The sequence below is a fragment of the Pundamilia nyererei genome, unplaced genomic scaffold (assembly GCF_000239375.1).
Source record: "Pundamilia nyererei isolate P.nyererei 1_Seehausen unplaced genomic scaffold, PunNye1.0 scaffold00115, whole genome shotgun sequence".
NCBI lineage: Eukaryota > Metazoa > Chordata > Actinopteri > Cichliformes > Cichlidae > Pundamilia > Pundamilia nyererei.
In genome coordinates, this window is record NW_005187516.1 from 1470001 (window position 1) to 1477482 (window position 7482).

A 7482-nucleotide genomic window follows, 5' to 3' on the forward strand; every position below is an offset into this window, starting at 1 on the left:
CCTAATAATTCTGCACTCCCTGTACTTGCGTTTATACAATATTCAACTTGCACTGTGATAAATTTAAGTGCACTTATATTAGATCACAATTTATCACTATTTTGGAAAAGAAAAGAAAAACTCTTGTGGGACTGAAACTGACGTGATGCCAGATTTGAGCAGCAGACTGTGAGCTCAGTATAGAACCACTAATCCTGTAAAGTGTGACTTTTGGTGATGTAGTGATTTCAGAGCAAGTCTTTGTGTTTGAAACGTTGATGATTTCATCATTTGACATTTTTTTTGACAGAAGCATCAGTCATAAAGTCACCTTTATTCACAATACAGCTCATAACAGTCTCTTGTGTGTAGCAACCTTGTACATCACACCAAAAGCTGCCTTTTGTCAGGAACTACGATACCCTACTCGGTCATGTAGTTTTTCAACACAACTTTATGAAGAGCAAAGGAAGGATGTTCGCTTTTCCAAGCCTCTGAAGTAGCTGTGAAAAACAACTTTGCTGTACAGTTCTTTACTTGGGCTACACATACACATAAATGCATCACGTTGAATTCGTTTAGCAAGGATGTATGCTCAGGGCAGCTGTTATAAAGGACAAGTGGTAGTCTCTTATTAGCTCATTAACATGTTTTGTAAAATCTTGAGGGTCAGATCTGGCTCTTTATTGCTTTTTTTTTAATGTTCTCAAACAAATTTCCTCTTTAAAAAGAAAAGACTCATTGCCAGTTATCACAAATGCTTGATTGCAGTTGTTGCTGCTAAGGGTGGCCCAACCAGTTATTAGGTTTAGGGGGCACTCACTTTTTTCCCTTAGTAATAAATACCTTCGCTTAGAAACAGCAAACACTTTTCACACTGATGTATTTCTATCATACACTATAGCTGTGGCCTACAGTTAAAAATTCTAAAATACAAATTCAACACTTTGAATCAACTTAGATATTACGTCTGCTTCATTTGTCATAAAGTAACACAGAAACAGAGACAAGCTCGGGCTGTGCAACGCTCTGAGCAGTTGCAGAAAACCCAGGAGCTGCATGTCAGACTCTACAGGGCTCAGTGAGCATGTTAAATGTTAAAGATCATGGCAGTACAATAAGAAAAAGGCTTGTTTGGAAGGGTTACCAGAATAAAGCCTCTTCTCTCTGAATGAAACATAAAATGTTTTACAAGCTACTCAAGTTACTATGAGGTGTGGATGCCTTTTCACAGGACTTCATAGGGTAGTAGAATAGTGCTGTAATGAAAGAATACTAAAGCATTATTACAACAGAGCAAATCAGACCTTAAACACTGCAAAGACATTGGTGTTCTGTTTTAAAATATGAGCTCCTTCAGGAGGCAAGTTCTAGAGTTGTTACAGAAATAATAGGCTCGTGCATATTCTTGAACCAAGAATAAAAAACTCTGGAATTTTAATTGGATTTTAATCTTTTCCTTTCAACGTGCCCCATGTGAGTCTCCCAGCTATACAGGATAGCAGGAGTGAATTTTTAACATGTTCAAACTTTTGTAGACTGTGTGATTATGAGCACTGCGGTGGAAAAAGTAATGTTTTTTTTAAATTAAAAATCTCTCTCCTAATTTGGCAGCTTCAATGTTCTGATAGCAGTAATGAGATTTGTGCAGGACCCTGTGATGTTGGAGTGACAACGAAACAACCGAATGAAGATCCCAAATGACAGACACCATAACAATTTCAACTGTCAAGGTCTGACAGTCATCTCCATCTCCAAGGACTCAGTGTACCTCACATTTATTTGGTTTAGCATCAAGTTTTAACGCCATTGCAACTTTACTAAACAAAGCAAAGTTGAGAAGAAAACCTCTAAGTGTTAGGTTGTTAGATTGATGTACAATCATTAAGTTAAATGGTCCATTCAAGGCTCATTTTCATTGAAATTTCAGAAACACTCTTCCCCTTTAGACTTAGAGTGCAACACGTGCGTAAGCCAGCGATTTCATATGTGCACACCAAGTGTTTAAAAGTGCTTGTGAGGATGCTCAAGATATCTCTAGGGTAAGCTGATGTTAGGCCTTGAAAAACGGTGTGATGTGGATAAATTTCCCCTGGGTGATGTGGTGGAGTGCTGCTCATCGAGTAACTAACCACCAGACTGGGCCAAAGCAATACCCCAGAATTATTTGGAGAAAATGAGAGCTCCTCCAACTGCGTACACTGGCCAAATGTGAACTGTATGAGTCAAATGAAGGTTAGGCAAATTGGGTAAATTCTGAGGTAGCTGTTGAGTCTTTTGAAGACAATGGCACCTTACTCATGTGTCTCTGCCAAGTAATCCACACTGGTGCTGCAAAAGATCGCACTTTAAGTGTATACTGTAGGTATTTCAGATTCTCCAGTGTCCACCAGCAATTTCTCTCTCGTTGAGTGACTCTCTCTTTTTTCCTGCTCTCCCTTCCTGTCCTGTCCTGTCCGGTCTGTACTTTATGAATGAAAGCCCATCAACAAGATATCAAGATAAACATAAAAGTGGTGTGAGCCTGACAAGAAAATAAGAGTCATCCATCAAAGGGGTTGGCTACTTACACAACATGTCAGAGGGACCCCAGGGTTCTCAGCACACTGTCTGGCTCACTTTAATTTAGGACACTGAACCGGATCACCACATCAGAGATGCCAGAGCACAAAAGTGGAAACAGTGACCAAAAAGTCCTAAATGTGATATTTGTTGGCTTTTTTCTTAAACACCTTTCGGTTGGCCAGTTAGGCAATGTAGCACGTTTCAGAGCGATGGCAGAGGAGAAGGAGAAAGTCTTCATATCAGGCTTGATATCTAAGCCTCTGGAATCTGCACCATCCTTCTTTCTACAGGTTTCCCCTGACATATCTAAAGTCAGAGTTTGTTATGTTTGTTGTGACCACATCAGCTCTTGTCAGTCCATTTGCTATAGATAAGGCAGTGCTTATACAGTTTTGCCCTCGTTGCTAATGTACATCGGCATCCTTATAAATGTAATATGAATGAAGCCTGATCCACAGCTTAATCTCACCTTTTACCTGGTTATAAATCATCCATTGCAGTGGACCACGCAACCACATGGTTCATGCTGTCGCAAGAGTACTCACCGGACATCGATAAAATATATATACATAAAAGTGACTACTTGTATTTGTCTATTTGCATGCAAATGTTAGAGATTGCTAAAGACTCCAAGACACCACTAATAAATGATTCTGCTAATTTGAATGTACAAGATCAGCACATACCATATGCACCATCGGGGACTGAGATGAATTTGACTTCCTGATTAAATTAAATGTTAGTGCGAGTAAAGTGTAGCACATTTTCTGCTGTTGCTGCAGTCGGCTGCTATTTTCAGACTAAATAAAAAATATCTTAATCTGCAGAGGACTGTCAACAGTTCTTGGGAACAAATTACTTCTGGCTCTGAATTAAAAGCACCTACAAAATGAAGTATTTTAATGCAGACCACAGTTTGGCTCGATTTGCACAATGTGCAGACATGAAGGAAATTTGAATATGTTGTGTTCAGAAAATACAGGGGTTTAAAATATAAAACTGCACATATGTCTGTACTGTTCAGAGTATAATTAACCCAAAGAAATGGTGATAATCAACAAAGCAGCCTCCTGTGTCACAGCATTTGGAACCAAATCCAGTGAGAATGACTCCATTGTTTTCAGAGACTCACATTGTTTCGCCTTTATTGTAAATTTCATCATTGTTTCTGGACAGTCCATTTTCTCTGATGACCACAGTAGTGCCATCTGTGGCTACTTTGATGTTTTGTAATTTATGCCAAATTGTAAGATTCTCTCTCCTTTATTTCCTTTAGACAAAAAAAAGAAAAGAAATTTTCTTGCTCTTTGTGCTCAGTCTCAGGGATCATTATAAAGTATGCACATGTTTTACCAGCAAAGTGACACTGCAAATACTGTATGTAGCAGTACAGAAACCTTTGACTGTCACAAGATAAGGTCAGATGAATGAATATATGCAGTGTGCCTTATCTTGTGGGCATGCTGTATGCTGGATACAGTGGTAGATGAACTATTCAGTCCCGCATTTAAATGCCAATTTATGATTAGATCATTATCATATATGCACTATACAGTTTGTTAAATACTGTGAAAGTCGCCAGGCAGGTAAAGATACTTTCAGCCCCTCGCCATTATTTATTCGCAGTTGAGCAACTACACACATAAAAAGCATACGAGATTTAGCTCTACTTGCTCTTTTAAAATTCCTCAGATTTACAGCAGATCAATTCAAGGTGTGCAACCTTGTTTAAAACAAAAAGGGCTCAAATCGTCAATTCAGTGAAGCTCACTTCTGTCCAATGACAGAGATACAAAGTGGTAATACTAGCAAAGTGAAGAGGCTTAGAGAGATAGGAGTTACAGTCAAAGAAAAAGGAGTTAACAGGTTCAAAATGTTGGGTAAATAGCCACTATTTTCATTTGTGAGGAGCTGCAAGAGTCAGTCCTGGAAATGTTTCTGGGAAAGTCTCAAGTCTTTACTTACTACACCACTGATTCCTCTAAAGATATCCCTTGCATTTCATTTACTTCTTTGCTGATATCCTTTTCTATTTCTCTGGGGAACAGCTATCAAATATAGAAGTTTATGGTAACTGCAACAAAAAGGATCATTCTCTAATTGGACTACTTATGGTTGCAAATCCTAAGACAAGTGGACAGGTGGGGATAATGAGCCAAAATAAAAAGAAGAGACAGTGCAAGGTTATTTGCATCCAGACTCTTTGGCACACACATTAAGAGGGATCTTGCCAGGGATACACAGTCACCTTTGACTTACTCTGTGTTAAACTAAATCTTAACTGTAAAGTGCTCTTTTTGTCTTATCCACTAAAATACACTTAAAACTCTGTTCTGGCACCATAACACACATAACACTGATCTCTGATGATAATAAAACTGCCTTTGGCTGACAGAGCTCTACTACCAGTGTTGGGAAGGTTACTTTTAAAATGTATTCCATTACAGAATACAGATTACATGCCCTAAAATGTATTCTGTAACGTATTCCGTTACGTTACTCAATGACAGTAACGTATTCTGAATACTTTGGATTACTTAATATATTATCATGCTTTTTACAACAACGTGAATGTACTATTGCTGTGTGATTTATTACTATTACTCAAGGTCCGCGACTCTGAACTGTAGTAAAGGGACCTCTGACTAATACGGCGGGGTCCCTGTCGGCTTGTAGCCGAAAAATAGCTTTACTTTGTTGTGTGGGTCAACTTTTCTTGCGAGAGACAGAGAGAGGTGTTGAAAGGCTGCTCCAACGGAACTTATTGTTTTCGGAGAAAAACACGAACACAGTGTACAGTCGAGTCTTAATAGCTTACTTACAACTGGGCTCGTCAGGCACTCTTCTTGGCTGCAGTGGTTATTATTATATTTACATGCTTCCAGCTCCCGTTTTTCCTCGACAATAACTCGTACCTTTCCACTCCCCTTTTTCTCCCTCCTCGCGCTCACAGACCCATAACGTGTATGGCAGTCCATTCTCCCTGCAACACGGACTACACTGCCCATGATGCTACATTCTTTAGAGCTATGCTTGTAGCATTCTGCCTGTTAGCTTAGCACAACAACAACAACAACGAAAAGGCGCTCTCTCACCCAGGAAACACACAGTCGCAGAGAGAGAGAGAGAGAGCGTCTCCCTGTAAACATGGCAACAAAGTAACTGTATTCTGAATACCACCTTTTTAAACGGTAACTGTAACGGAATACAGTTACTCATATTTTGTATTCTAAATACGTAACGGCGGTACATGTATTCCGTTACTCCCCAACACTGCCTACTACCAATCAGTCATGTGAAGATAACCTGGCTTCCTGCCATGTTTGCCCGTAACATCACAGAGGACTTAGTACAAGCCTCAAGGACTGCATGGGGTTTAATAGCCGAGCACGTGCTTGAATACAGCTCAGTTCACTTTATCCCTGTGATTTTCTAACTGTACTATGATAATCCTGGAACTGCTGGTGCCTCCAGCACCATTTATCACTGCCAGGTTGTAAGCCACAAGGCATTAGTTAGAAACCATCCGTCCACACCAATACTCACCCTGAAAAGAACGCAAGCATAAGACCATTTTAGCGGACGATTGTGTAAAGTTGCAGGGGTATCATTGCCGTGGTTTGTGCTTCATTCTGGTCAAAAAGCACAGTTTGCAGCTCCTTTTCACAGATTGCTTGACTACATCTACCAGGAGAAACAACTGATTGTTGAGCCAGTCATGTGTGCATGTGTAATTAAATCTCCAACATAACTAGTTAAGTGGCGGGTTAAATTTGTCAGGGTCAATAAATCAACCCTTCCCTTTATTTGTCTGTTTGCAACAACACAGATTTTGGCCTGTAAGCTCATTCAGCAAAGCTTTCCTATTTATTTTGCCGTCAGAGTGAAAAAGTAGCTTATAAGAATGAAGATGTATTGCTTTTATTAGCTGTTGTGATTCGAGGCAATACATTAAAAAAGGAATAAAGATGGGTCAAAGGTGACACTGTGTAATTACACCAATCGTTAAATGAGGTGGAAGATGCACTTCTTTTTCTTCTCAGCAGTATGAGCAGTGATCCCTGCATCACCCAGAAAAAGGAAGTGGGAAAAAAACTGCATGGTGTCTTTTTTTTTACTTTATATCCATTCAGTTTCCATTAATTAACTTCAGCAAATCAGGTAGATTATCATGCTTGAGACCGACACAGTGGTTTGAGATATTCTTGTCTGTCTGTAGCTGCAATCTCAAGGTCTTTCAGCTGTAACAGTGCTGACTAAAAAGAACCCAACTAATAAGCAAAATGACAAAAACTAAAAACTGATATGCTGACACCGTCTTGCTCACATTTATATGCACGCAGCACGCACAAACATACACACACATATCTACAATGTAAATTTAATTCAGAGCTCAGAGTGTGTTTTTGCAGCAGTGCAGTTAACTTGATTAAGCATGAAGAAAAATGAATCTCACTGGAACCTACAGGTATAAATCCTATAAATTGTGTCGTTAAATTGAAAATGAGTATGTGGCTTGGCATGAGTATGTGCATCTTTGCAGATGCGTGCAGCATGTTATGCATCACTTAGACTTGTTTAAAGGCTGTGAGTGCAACACAGAGACTGTATGTTAAAAACAGATGTAGCCACCATCATGAGCCGCAACCATTCGGCACTGAAGCCCCACCGTGAAGCCTCGAGCATCACTGTCTTGATGTTGAAACTCAACCTGACAAGTGAGGGGTGTAAGGGAGGCAAAGTGAGTCAATCCGTTCCTCCTTTTGGTTTCTCAGTGAGCTCCTACTCATGCAGTGCAAAAATAACTTCCAAGTTAAACCAACTCTCAAGCATAATTTAGACTGTTTTTTACTCTAATGGGAACCATAACTTAGTTGATGAGCATCTAGTTAGTTAATAAGAAGTGAGACTAGAGAGCAATATTAATGAACTCATCAG